Below are 15186 nucleotides of genomic sequence, written 5' to 3' on the forward strand. Positions count from 1 at the left end.
GTACTTCACTGCAGCTCCTTTAGTTGTGAAGAGCTGAGAAAGATCTAGAACCAAATTCAAAGATCCAGATTTACAATCAGCATTATGCTACTTTACAAGCCATTTTAAGATGAGCATCAGCGGTCCTTCCTATTGGGCTAGTGATGATGTCATAAGTAAGATATAGGCAATAAATAACGAATTCTGGATATTAAAGCTCATATTCTTTAGTTCCTTTTCTGGTAAAAATAAAAAACAACTATTGCAGGGAAACTTTTTGTTTAATACATTTTTATTCTTTGAAAAAGCAATCAGAACAAGCTGTATAACGTTAATATCAAAATGTCAAAATGATAGAATAACGGGGTTCATTTATAGTAAAATATTTATTCCCTTTAGTTGATAATTGTAAAATTTATTTAGGAATCTATTTCTAGTTTGAACAGCATTCCTTTTTTTATTCTTTTTTTTAAAACGGAAATTTGTGATAAAACAACAATTTACCTGCCTAAATGACGGCACATATTAACGGAATATCTTACGATACAGGTTCTGCATGTGCAGTAACATACGAATATTCGTTTGAGAACTCAGCAGGCAATGATATTATATATATATAATAGAGAGAGAGAGATGCTTAAAAGGCTACACGATATTAATCTCTACATTCGCACAATTTCACTGATCGCTTTATATTGCCTTTATGATATATACGCTACAGACTACTATTTTGATTTATAGGAAATATTCTTATCCCACTAATTCACAGTACAAGAATAAATAGCTAATTATTATTGAGACATACGTATTTCGAATATATTTGTAGCCCACAGCTCACTACGAATGTATTATTCATGTTAATTTATTGTTTGAACAAAGGAAACAAAAATCCCCGAACTCTTTGATCATAATCAGACAGGTGTTTCAGTTACTTAGGCAATATATATATTGTATATATGTGTGTATATATATATATATGTGAAATGTACAGACAATGATTTGCATTTTGCTTGGGGAAAAGAAAGAGGATTTTCATTGCTTGTCTGAGAACATAATATGCAGAGCAGAGGGTGCAGGATAAGTAGACAGAACATGCTGAATACACACATGTTTAAATATTAATCATCTTCCTAAGTGATCCTAATTGATGCCTGGAGCAAATCCTGGGAAGGGGTAGGTATTGCTGGGAGGGGCATCTCTACATCCTTTTGACCCTGACATCTTTTAGGAGATATTGATTTCTCCAGGAAATGTGTGACCAGAAGATGTCCTGCTAAGGGAGCAATTTGGGTACCTAAAAATCACTTAGACAAGGGATCAATGGTCTGCCATACAGGATGATAGGGGCGAGCAGTAGGATATGATCAGAGAGCTGTGGGTGGGGTAGACTGTGAGAAAGGGAAGCTGAAGACCTGTGTGATGTAAGTCTTTAGATGTAATCCTCATAGAGGATGTAATGGGTAATGTATAGGTGCAAAGGGCAAGAAAATATGAAGTGCAGCCCAACCTGTCCTGAAAGGATAAAGATGGTCAGTCTAGCTGGAATTGAAGCTAATTTTGTGGCTTTGCTGATGCTGAGTGGCGTGGAGGGAAGGAATTGCTGGTTTAAGGGATGGATGGAAAAAATGAATAAGTGAATAGCAGAAGTTAAGGAGTTAAGGGAGAGCAGAAGTAACCGGTTTAAGGGCTGTAGCAGACAGGGATCTGGAATAGGAAGACTGAATGTGAAATTATTAGCTGCAGTAAATTGGGGTCACTAGACCAATCCCACTTCATGTTGGCTGATGATGACTTCTCCTTGATGCCAAGGGACACACATCACTCAGTACCAATGCTGAGACATGACCTGTTGTAAATTTTTTCTTTTACACTAAGGAAGAACAATGATCAGCTCTATTAGTAGGCTTTTATTGCCCTAGCCTGCTTTGAACTCTATAAACCAAGCCTTATGTGTTATGACTTGGGGTGAATCATTTCAAAACTCACTTTAGCTCAAAGTCCCAGGTACTGGCATTTATGTGCTTCTAAGCAATCAGTTTACAGGGCAGGCCATGAAAGCCTCAAAGGTCCATTTATTAGTTATACCATGCTTGGTTTGGAAATTCAGTAGGGTAAGAAGGGAGTGCAAATTATTCCTAGACTTGCTACATCTTCGTTGTTACAAGCTTACCGTAAAACACATTTGTAACATTTTGACTGGGGGGGCAGTGATGCCATACTTCCTCTCCCAGGTCAAATTAATCTAGTTTCATATTACTTTTCATCTTAAGATACACAATTGCACATTTCTTATTACGTGCATTAAAAAAAACACAGAGGATGGTGCAAGGAGAAGTAATTTGGATTTTCGATTAGAAGTCCCTCTATTACCGTGCATGTTCTTGTCTCAGTCCTCTTGGAACAATAAAATTAAAATAAAAAAATAAGTCCCTAAATTCTTAGTTATAATTAGTTTTAAGGCAACATATAAACGAAATAAATAGCCCTCTGTCTGATATCGATAATATACAACTCTTTACAAACAATGGTGAGTATACAAACCACCTGCTTTATGTGTAGCTCCATATATCAATTGAAGTTATCATGGGACCGATTTTTTATGAATTCGGTTTAAGTAGACGTTTCAGCTGTGATTTAGCAGTAAACAGAGTTCGGCTCAGCTATCCCCAAATCAGAATGCAATCAGATGCAGGACTCTGGGGCCAGAGATTGGTGTAAAAACCCTGAAGCGCAGGGGGCAAATCCTAACAATTCCCCCTGAGGAGTATGCATTGTAGGTGAAATAAACCTTAGAGTAAACGGGGGCAAACGAGTTATGGAGATGGCGGTATGGGGGAGTATTATTGCTCTAATTCCCGTTATGTTGAGGATTTTATACTTAATAGAGCCAATGATGGAAACGAAATAATTTAAATATGTAAACTAGTAAAGATCCCTAGATGATATCTATCTATCTATCTATCTATCTATCTATCTATCTATCTATCTATCTATCTATCTATCTATCTCTCTATCTATCTATCTATCTATCTATCTATCTATCTATCTATCTATCTATCTATCTATAATTTAAACCAGCATGCCCATTATCTGAAACATTATGACGCCATCTTTCTCAATGTCAGTTCAAGGACACTGTTGATGCAAGCGCTGCTGTAATGATACTCTGTGTTGTCAGAGCCGGTACGATTAAGAGGTTAATTTTTAGCATTAAAACGTTATTAGTTCTGTGTAGTAAGCGGATCTCAGACCTTTTCTTTTATGTGTTATGTACAGATTAATTTTAATTATTTTAATCATAATTTCGATTTTATTTGGTCGTGTAGAACAAAAATGTATAGGAAGGCGTTGTTGCTTCATACTAGTTCTACATAGCCTTCAGAGAAATAAAGCAACTCATTTGGCTATATGGTCATTTTTGCAAATTATCTTCGTATGTAATAGAGATTTTCTTACCGAATTTCTATATTGTATTGTTAGAAGTGGTATGCATTCTACTTTAATTAAACTCGTATCATTTCATGTTTTTAATTTTACGTTACATTCTAGGAATTCAGATGTTAATGCGTTAAACTAGCTGATTATAGAATTGTTTGGCAGTATTGTATCAATTAGACAAAAAACATTATGAACTAATGTTCCTCTATCATATTCATAGCTTTTCAGTACGGTCAGAATATATATATATATATATATATATATTAGATATATATACATCCAGTTTATTTCGTTAGTATTTTAATTATCGCAACGATATAATTGTCCATATAATACAAACCATTTAGTACTCTTCCATAAACTGCATGCCCCCACAATCCACATATTGATATTAATATGCAATCACTATAATATCCTTATATAGTAACTATATAGCCATACTTACTAAACTTTTTTAGTAACCAGTCAAATCGCTTTTACATAATGGTAATAATAAAAATAATAGTTTATTGTCGCTGTACAATGGATCATGCTGTTGACTGGAATGTCTTTCGTTAATCTGTGTAATGCACGGCCCGCTGGCACCCATAGAGTTAATTAATTTAACTAATAACATATTAATGATGACAGTAAACCCGGCGGATTATGTGTGTTCTGCGATTTTCTTTATCTGCCACAATCTAAGCACCCTGCAACATAAGACAGAGGCTTTGCACCACTGTTTATGAAGTCTTGTACCAGCTACTGTAACATAGTACCTGCGAGTATTAGGAATATAAGGAAAACACTATTAGCTAATGCAGACATGTATCCTGAGCGTGTCTTCAATACAGAGACTGGAAGAAAATGACTCAAAAAGGGATGCAGAACAGCCTTTGTAATAAAGCGGTATACCCAGTCACCATAATGCTACACCAGATTCTGATGTCCTACTAATACCCCCTCCCTCTCGTGTGGTCTGGCCAAGTGGGCTAAAAACCTGACTTTAAGATGCCTGGTGTCTGTGCCCCAGAGGAGCCCACACAGAGTCTCTTTCTGCCTCCTTATAATAGACAGATTGTTAGGAAACTGGAGGAAAAATAGAGCTGGCATTAGCACTGAGCTGGGCTGCAGAAGTGCCAAGACAAGAATTACACTGCCCCTGTCTAAAGCTCCACTCCTGGTATCTTTTTTGAGCTTTACAAAATAAAAAGAAAAAAATATTTAAATACAATTTTAAAAAGAACTCCATATAATAATGGGGACAGTGAAAAGCAAATATATATACATACATAACATATAGTGCTAAAGCACCATAACATCAAACAATACAATACTAACAACAAAGTAGACAATATACCAATAGCAATGGGAATCTGAGATCAAAGATATATATATAGTAAATTAGAAATGGTAAAGCTATATACAATCTATCAAAAATGCACATATACCTATGTACACATATGCAGCTATTTTACCAATTGCAGAGTAAGAAACGGGACTGGTATAACTCACTTATATGCAATCACTGCCATGTAAGTAAATGTATTTCTACTATCAACTTCAGTCCAAGACATATGTGTAACTCAAATTTAGTACCTTATTTAGGTTTTTTTAATACAAATTCCCATTAGTCAAGCTTTTTTACTTTACTTACCTGAACACAATATATTTTGTAATACATTCAATTTATGATTTTATCTGAGAAACCATTTCCAGGTGGCAGCTTTGTATACAGTGATTTGCTCTAAACTACCCAATTCATTTACAAGGTCTAGGAGAGTGTGATGGGAGTTGAGAAACAGGAGTAGTATACATAACAAATCTACTTGTACTTAGTATGACAAAATGAACAATTCAATCTGTTGGTGTATGCCAGGGCAGCCATATAATAAAATCTCTCTTTAACAAGTTTAACTGGATATGTACAATATATAACCTATACATTGTCAGTAATAAAGATACTAATAGGACATTGCAATTGAATGCGCAAATAAATTGCATTATTCAATAGGCTTCTCAAACATGTTCTAAACATTATTTGGGCTTATGAAATGCTTCATTAGATGAGTTTGCTAATACATCAGAAGAAATAATTCTAAGGTTAGAAAGTATTATCTAGGTGACTCTAGTAGAAACAGAATCTGCAAAACTGATCGCGGTCAAGGTGAAGGAGCTCAACATATTGAGGGCAAGTGTTCACCATAGATGAGCAGTTCTGGTTACATAACAGAGTTTTTCTTTTCAGATGGTCACTGGACAAGTATCCCTCCTGTTCTGTGTATGGCACTGGTAGAATTCACTGTGAAAACACACAATCAGTGAATTACCATAGGGCCATAAACAGAGCAGAGAAAGAACCTCAATGATCTGGTTCCTCCAGTGTCCTGCTTCCTGTAGGGACTCACAGTGTCATGGATTTACATTTATTCACTATAAACATAATGGAGTATGATGATGTGCATCACTTGTCCTTCAGTCTTGAGTAATCAATGCTTCTGAAGATGTTATTGTATGAATGTATCACAGTGGCCTTCACTTTTTGGAGACAACCTCCATTCTCAACTGGGGCTAATGTTAGCTGTACTTGAACTGGCATTAGATTACCACAGTTGTTTACCTAAACCATGGTTAAGTTATCGATCTTTTAAATAAAAAGTGGCAATATGTCCAGTGACATGGGGTTCCTTCAAAGGTAATGTTACTGGGATACAATGGCTCAGTTAACAGAAGGCTGTGCACAGGCTTACTCCACCATCAGACCATCCCCAGTAGAAGACTCTGCCTGGCCTGCTTTGGCACTAGCACATTTTTGCTTTTGTTCATCTACTTTGAGCAATTATGTGTAGTGCCAATATAGGACAGAACAGAAAATGCTGCAACTGGACCCTGGGAAAGTGTGCAACAGAAAGGTGAAACAAGAGACACTGTTCTACAAGTGGTTTCCTAGTATTAAAGGTGCTGTTCCATTTACGCTACTAAATTTAACTCTTGTAAATAAGTCCAACATTGTAATTACTGCTGAATTTCCAAACTTTTTCCAGAAATAATTATTTTAATCATACAAACTTTTGCCTCATTAATAATTTTTGCTGGCAATAGTTTTATGTTTCACAAAAATGCTAGATGATTAACCTTCACTGGAAAAGATACATTGACAGATCTCTGAAGGCTTATTTGCTTGGCATGGCAGAGATCACTTAATGTTTTGTAAGAGGAACAGCACCTTAAACTATTTAAATGACCTCAGTACCAGATACCATGTTTCTATATCTGTATTGTACTATATCTTAACTAAATTGTTTTCATTTGTTTTTTACTTGCACTTGCTCCCAAAAAATGAGCCATATTCCTCATTTTTCATTTGTTTGAATGCATACGCGTTTGTAAATGTGTTTGGACTAGAGATTATTTGGACATTTTATAAGTGAAGAACTATTACCTTCACAAGTGTTAGTTTAAGCAACTTAATTTATTACAACTATTGTACCACAGGAAAAGTGAAATTGGTGGCAAAACTAGAATAACCCATTTTCTGTAATGAGGTTGTATATTTTCTCCACATCCTTATGAATGCTCCCTTAATCAATAACTACAGAAGTGGGGAGTTGGTACCGGCTGATCTGTATTATGGAGCAAATAAACCCAATGTACCAATTCTGTGCGACAATAAGCCAATATAACTGGCCCAGTTATAGTCCTCCTGAGTGTGAATGGTCAGGATGGGGAAATCACCTTCCTTATAACCATACCTAGAAACTTCTGGGCTCCGGCTACCCGGAGCCTTCCCTTGCAGGACGCGGCCAGGACTGCACACTGACGTCAGTTCCCGCTGATGTTGGGGGAGTTCCCGCTGACGTGGGGGCGTTCCTGCTGATGGCAGTGGGAAACACCCCCATTAAAAGGAAAAATGGGCGGGGAGCGGTGCGTGTCAAGACCCCTCTCCCACCACCCGGAGGATTTGGGTCTTGACCCGGAGAACCGGAGAAGAAGTGCTCCCCCAGCTCCCCCAGCAATCTCCGGGGTTCCAGGTATGCTTATGACCGGCCCATTAAGCAGTGGTGCAATTGGACAATCTGCACCCAATTTGGTTTCCGAGGGGCTGCTGCTTGAGGCCTGGTAGAAGTAAAAGCATATATTCAGTTGTGTGTTGAGAGAAATTATATAATTATGTTTCTACAGCATTATCATACATTTGTGATATATATGGGGTCCCATAACTGTTTAGTGAGGGCCCAAAACAACTGTTTAAGCCCCTTCACATCAAAGCCCGAACATGTACTGGCTCACAATGCATTGTCAACCCATTGTCCTTAAGGGGTTAATCTTCTTATATGGTGGTGCAACCTCTATATTCTTTAGTATGCATGGTGAACTATACATATAGCTTTTCTTGTCTGTGGATGACCGAATTATAATCTAACCTAACAATTTTACCTAATCTAACAGACATTGTTGTGCATTCATTTTCCTTAACATCCAATAGTTTTCTGAGACTTAAAGGATATCCCCAATTATTTTCCCTACAGACAGAATTCCACAATGTGCACCAAATATATTTTCATTCTTATTTTTCTCGGCTATTTTCATAGCCATCCAATGGTAGATTCTCTTCACCAGGGGTTATGGAAATGTATTCAAATTGTAGTGTTAGTCTTTGTATCTGCATGCTGCTGGATCTGGCTTATCACCTTTGTGTGTCTTTCAACTAAAATCAATGGTGTTTTAATGATAATGCCGGGTGTGGCTATCATTACTAAAGTACGGTAACATACGAAGGACAGGCTAGGCAATCCCTAAACCTTCATTATATTAGGCGTATGATGGGAGATGAAGAAGATGGCTTGATGGTTGCCAACTCCTATTCTCAAATTTTTAAATTGACATTTTGATGCCAAATCTCCATATCATATTGTTAGAAGTGGTATTGAGTCTGCTTTCACTAATTTTTTATTTTTTAATGTTGGAATTGTACTTAAAATGGCTGATTATAGACCTGTTTTACGGTACTGCATCAATTTAATTTTATTACTTATACAGAATCCAGGCTCACAACCCATGTCTATCTATCTATCTATCTATCTATCTATCTATCTATCTATCTATCTATCTATCTATCTATCTATCTATATAAATATAAATATATATATATATATATATATATATATATATATATATATATATATATAGATATATATATAAACCAATTATATGCTATTGCACTCCAAACCAATTCTGTTGTAGCCTGGTGCTAGGTAACAAGGTGAAGTAATATACGCAGTCTATGGATAGTTACCAGCACTCTAGATCTTTTCCCGATAAATACAGATTCCACCATGCTTCACTGTAGCACGCAAACACTCATTCTTGTACCGCTCTCGGACGTTCAGCAAACAAACTGCCTTCTGCTACAGCCAAATATTTCAAATGTTGACTAATCAGTCCAGAGTACCTGCTGCCATTTTTCTGCACCCTAGTTCCAATTATTTCCAAGTTGGAAGCATGGCTTTTTGGCCAGAAGTCTTCCATGAAGACTACTTCTGACCAGAGTTCCCCGGACAACAGATGGGTGTACCAGGGTCCTACTGTTTTCTGCCAGCGCTGAGCCCATGGCCCTGCTGGACATATTCTGCGTGTGTGGTACTTTTCGCCTTTCTTTGAGTTTCTTTAAAAGAGCTTGGAAACCCCTTGTCTCCGAGGCAGACATTTTAAGGCCTTGCTGATGCAGTATAACTACCTCACCTTGTTAGGTGGTCCGTCTCTTCCTCACCCAGTTTTATTATTCCTACACAGCTGTTTCTGTTTCAGTTAATGATTGTGTTTCAACCTACATGATGATCATTAGCACCTGTTTTTTATAATTGTAAATTATTGATAAATATACAGGCTGACTACTCTCTTAAGTAGAATAAGATAAGTGGAAGAGCTTTGGTTTTTCTGTGCAGGTCCTGCACCACCATATACTTCAGGAGATTGGCAGGGATTTTTTCAGGTTTTGATACGTTGATTTTTCTTTAAAAAAATCCCTATAGATTATGTTCCAGTATATTTATATTATTAATATTAATAATAGCTGTGATTATTGCAGATAGTTGTAGCTAGTAAATGGATGGCTGACATAATGCATATAAGGGATACAATACTGGCTTTGGATCAATACATACCTAGCCAAAAAAACATTTTTCCGATGACCAAGCAAAACTCCCAGTTGAGATGAGCCAAAAAGCTCATCATTAACAAGACTTTTGGTTTATCGTTGTCGGTGTCAGTCATTTGCTGCATTGATGGGGAAGTGATCCCTGGTGGATCTGTCTGTAGTACTTCCACCGAAAGTCTCGGGCAGGTTTTTTATTAGATTAGGACTTGTGACAGCTAGAAATGGAACCGCAGATCAGTAAGCAGCAAGCTAATGGAAGTCTCCTTAGCTGCAAATGTGCTGAGAAGGGTCTCCTGGGCGATTGTCTGCTTAATGCCAGTTGGAATGTAGATATCAGGTTACCCACCTAGAAGACTGAGTCTGTGTATTGGAATCATGTTTGTGTGTAGCTATCACTCCCAGAAAGACTGATTGACTTTTTCCTGCAATCTAATTGGCAAAAAATGTAAACTCATCACACAAATTCAGTTAAAAAACAGGATTTAACAAAAGTAATATTATTTTATAATTTTATTTTTATAATTATTGTAATTTTATTTTTTTATACATTGTATCCAGAAGCTGTGTTTGTGCTATACGGAATATTAAAACGTTGTGCAGGATTGTTTGTCCTGATATTTCTGTGTCATATTTCATATAAAGATTGCAATTTTCTGCGCTCCCAAGTCGGAAGTGGCTAAATTGATTTTCCATTACTATATTTTCCTTCCCGGATCTTATGCTATCTACAAGCATCATGGCCCATCCCAAGAGACAGTCAGTGAGACAATACTGACTCTAGTACCCCAACTCCCAAGACGGCCATTCCCTTTTGCAGCTGTGGCTCAAGTTGTCATATTCAAAATGGCCATAAATACACCATTTTCAGCAACAGATCCGCTATGTATTCATTCATATAGAACTATTATCCTTATACTGTCTAGATTCTGATACATACTAGCCGTGAGGCCCGTTGTAAAAATGTTAATTGGTTAGAGAAGTCTTTTAAAATAATGATCTAGATGGACTTGAAGGTCATGAATAAATCGCAGATGTGGTGCACCATGCACCATGGGGACAGGGCCAAAGACCCTTTTGCTCATATGTTTGCTTTGTACTTACAAATACTTTGTAGAGCTGTTAGCAGGAGAAATGCTTTGCTTGCTATGAGGGACACAGAGGTCAAGCAGCAGCTAGACCATATCTCAAGGTCACGTCTAAATTCTAGATGTAAGGTCTTTGATGCATGAATGTGCTATGAGGAGGATGCATTCAATACTAATTTTTAGTTGAATAACCTGTGTTCTAATTTAGGATTAATGCATTTTTAGAGATTGGTACTGCTCTCCCCTACAGCTTACACTTACTTGCTAAAATAATTTACTTTGTCTACATGTAAACCATGCCAGTGCTTGCAACCAAGCTGAACTATCAATAAAAATGCTTAAATTATAGCTTTCAATTACCTGACCCACATTATTGTACACAGGAGTGGTACTGTTGGTTATATGTGCTCTTAGTCCCTGAATGAGATGCCAGTTATAAATATAGTACGTTTTTAATTATTTGTTTTACATGATTTGTGCTTAATCATACTGCTCTCTTTTTTCCAGGTTTGGTAAAACAGAGATTAAGCCTTCCTTGGCAGTGTTTGGCAATGGTAGAACTCACACTGGTGAGCTATTTGGATCCGGTGGTTCTAGACTTGCCAACTATGGCCAAGGAGGAAAGCACTTTGCAGGACCAAGCAATTGTCCCACCAGCTTCTTCACATTTGAACCGGAAGAAATAATGTCATCTCACAAAAGTTCTTAGACCAACAGCTCTTTACGGCAGAATATTGGGAGTTCAACAATATAGAACCTGATGTAGATCATGTAATCACATTTCACAAAAACCATACTAATATTAATATGAACTTAAATAATGTATATATCAGCATATTAAACATTTTTCAAGTAGACAAGTAGACATATTATGTAAAGCATTTTTTGTGTGTCCCCTAATGTAATTATGTAACCAGCATGTGAGATCCAAGGTAAAATTGGTTCCTGGAGCCAGACAAGACTCTCTGGTGGCTAGAACTTCACATATGAGTGGCCAATGGTTGTGCAGCAGGACTGGATTTATATGTTTCTCTGCACACCTGTGGTTACAGGATACAACACCCGTGGATCATAATCTTTTTTCTTATGGACTGGATTTCAATTTGGGCTACAGAGAAAGACACAATTTTCCCTTATACGATGCTAGGACGGATGGTATTTATTTACGGGTTGTAGAACAAACATGTTAGAAATGCAGTAATATAAAAAAGAATATAAAAATATAACAATAGAAAACATATAATGCAATGTATCCTGAATTTGAAAGGGTGTCCTTGTGAGCTTTAGGAATAGATTACTTTGGTATTTATGAAACGAATATTGACATTTTTTCCACAATTTTGTTTTGAAAATGATTAGTTTATTCACTTCACAACGGGGAGTGCATGGGTTGCAAATTTCAACTTGCTCGTTTTCATGACCTTAATGATGCATGGTGAAATAAGGCAAATGTTCATCTCTCAGGGCTCCCTCCACCTAATGCATTCAATTCTCGTCTTGTCATACCCCTTGAATATATGTATTGTATTAAGCGCTGCGTAAAGTGTTGGCGCTATTTAAATAAAAGATAATAATAATAATAATCTCTCTTGTCAGTGGTGGTTCTAGGTTTTTTCAAATCACATCTGTGTTATGAGACATTTAGAAGGAAATTAAGGAATACAATATGTATGATCATGAGTGATACCAATTTAAAGGAAAGTGGCTTCGACCAGTGAGAGCCATAGGTGTCTGTTCAACCTGCTTTTCAACATCACATTTTTATTTTATTTATTACATTTTACTTATAGAGTGCCATCAGATTCCATATCATTATGTATTGTTGAACCGCCATTGTCTCTTGAAACCGCCCAGGTTAAAGGATACATCCCTCAAAATATTTGTGTTAGGATTCACATAATAAAAGGTTGTAGAATATACAATTTGTGTAACGTGAATGATGTACGTCAACATGTTTGCTTATATCCCTATGAGCTATTAAGTGTCTTTTAAGATTAAAAGATTAAAAAAGTATACGTGTTATATAGATATACTGTATATATGTAATTTTTTCCTGTAATCCCAATTGTACTTTGCCTTGAACTGAGACACCGGTGGATGTCTTTTTTAAGAGAATTCTGCCAAATGTCAGTACAAGAATTTCAATAAGGAAAATATCAAACCAAGAATATCAAATCTAGAGACTGTATTGGATGGAGTCTTGAAACGACATGAAAACATGCAACATGAGAAACTGTATCACTGAATCCTCAAAGTAGAACAAGAATTAGACCGTGCTGAATTGAGAATGCTGGAATTCTGACGCTTTCTATGGAATGTTGCACAGTGGTAACCTCCATTTTCTGTTGGTGAAGATAATCAGATAATATGTTTGTTTTTTTTTATCATTGGAGACCGAGTTCCTTAATTACAATAAAATTTGAAGAGCAACTAATTTGACGCTTATTGTTGGTTTCTGTTTAAAATAATATCTCATTAAGACATTGCTTTTAATTTCAGTATAAATAGTGGACAAATTCTATATATAGTGAGAATCCTAAAAAACGGAGAAGCTCAACAAGAATATATTTTCTTCAAGATAAAACTTTGGCACGAAAAACAAACAAATACATTTTTAAAGACTGTGTTTTAAAGTGCTTATTGGGTAGTTTTATGAAAAGCAAAATAAATTGGGGAAAGAAAGAACCGGATCTTGCTAGAAGTGTTTTTCTATCACATGTGGTTGTTCTGCATGAAAGCTGGAGCTCTCTGGCTACAGGAAACTTATCTTTATTGGTGGAAACCCATACTGGATCCCCTGGGTTAGCCGACCCAAGGTCAAAATAGATTCAGTTATTCACCATTGATTTCTTTACCTACTTATCATACTTTAACCCAACATATACATGTCTGCCATTAGTATCAATCTTCATGCCCTTTTAGATCTTTTGTTTTCTCCCATTTCATTGTCTTTCTCTCTTCTACATTCTAATGTTTTATACTTCCTCCCAAATAAATAGTAGAAATAAATGAAAACCAACAGTCTTGTTTTCTTTCTCATTTGTCTTTTCTAATCGGTGTAATGAAATATTTTGGCACTAGCTGCTACAAACAGCATGGAGAAGACAGGATTTACTAGTTTTGCCCCAGATCATGGCATCCATAAGGTAACCTAGCCCCTCACATTTAATGTTAAATCACTAACAAAAATGTGTGTTAAATATGACAAGCTATAGTTCCAGTCATAAATAATGGATTATATGTCTGTTGTTTGGGACTGATAGATCATACTCTGATATTTCAGACTTTTCTCATTACTCACGTCTATTATAGGCGCAGGGGTCATCCATTATTTACTTATTTTTAAAAGCTATAGATTTTAATAAAACTAAATAGATGATGCCTTTTGATACTCATCAAATCACATACATTCATTGCCATTACAGAATAACAGTGTATCTTCACACACTATAAAAGATACTAAGATACTTACTTCAGTTAACATCTCACCATATCAGCATCTTCTTTCTAAGGAAGCAGTCACCCAAATAAAAGGTGACAGGAAGAGAAAGTAGAGTTTTTATATACATGCTGGTAGCGTAACACAAATAAATTACCTTACCACGCACAAAGCTGATTCATGACAGTCTGACGGATATAAAAATGCACACTGGAGTATATATATATATATATATATATATATATATATATATATATATATATATATATATATAAAACATGCATTTTAAATACAACCAGCACACTGCATTAAAGTGCAGATATTTATTTAAGTAACCACAAAAAATATTTCTTCATCAGGATGTACAAAAAATGGCATTTGTATTCCCTGATGAAGACATTATGTTACATATGTTGAAATGTTTGTATTTATATGGGTTTCTCGCTGGAGCAGCAAGCTATACCTAATCCTGTTCATTTCACCAATTTTTGCTAAAAATCACCTAGTCCATAATTAAAGGCATCTATAGAATTTGATAGCACAATGTCTGTAATTTCTCTAGCCTTTCCTCATAACTAAGTTCCATTCCTCTCATAGCCCGCCTCTGCAGTCTTTTAAGCTCCATAATGTTCTTTTTAAGAACAGTTGTCCCGACTATATTTTTCAAGATGGGGCCATACACCGACCTATACAGAGGCAAAATGATATTTTCCTCCCATGAATCAAAACCTCTTTTTTATACACGTCAACATGCTACTGGCCCTTGCAGCAGCTGCCTGACATGGAATTCTGCTGCTTAGTTTATGGTCTACAATTATTCTCATGTCCTTTTGTTTAATGATTTACCAACACAACTCAATTTAAAGTTTATTTATTTTCTGAAAATGCACAGCTTTGCATTTGTCAACATTAAAACTCACTTGCCACTTGGTTGCCCAGTGCTCCAAGTTGAACAAATGTCCTTATAGGGACATCCCGTTCAGACTCGCTAATTTGGTAGCAGTAAACTCCATGCACCTGTGTGCAAATTAGATGCAAACCTATGTCCTTTTTTTCTCTCTTTGCACATATCTCATTCCTTTGAATCCATACAGATCTGGATAACATAC

This window comes from Spea bombifrons, chromosome 4, assembly GCF_027358695.1.
Source record: "Spea bombifrons isolate aSpeBom1 chromosome 4, aSpeBom1.2.pri, whole genome shotgun sequence".
Lineage (NCBI taxonomy): Eukaryota > Metazoa > Chordata > Amphibia > Anura > Pelobatidae > Spea > Spea bombifrons.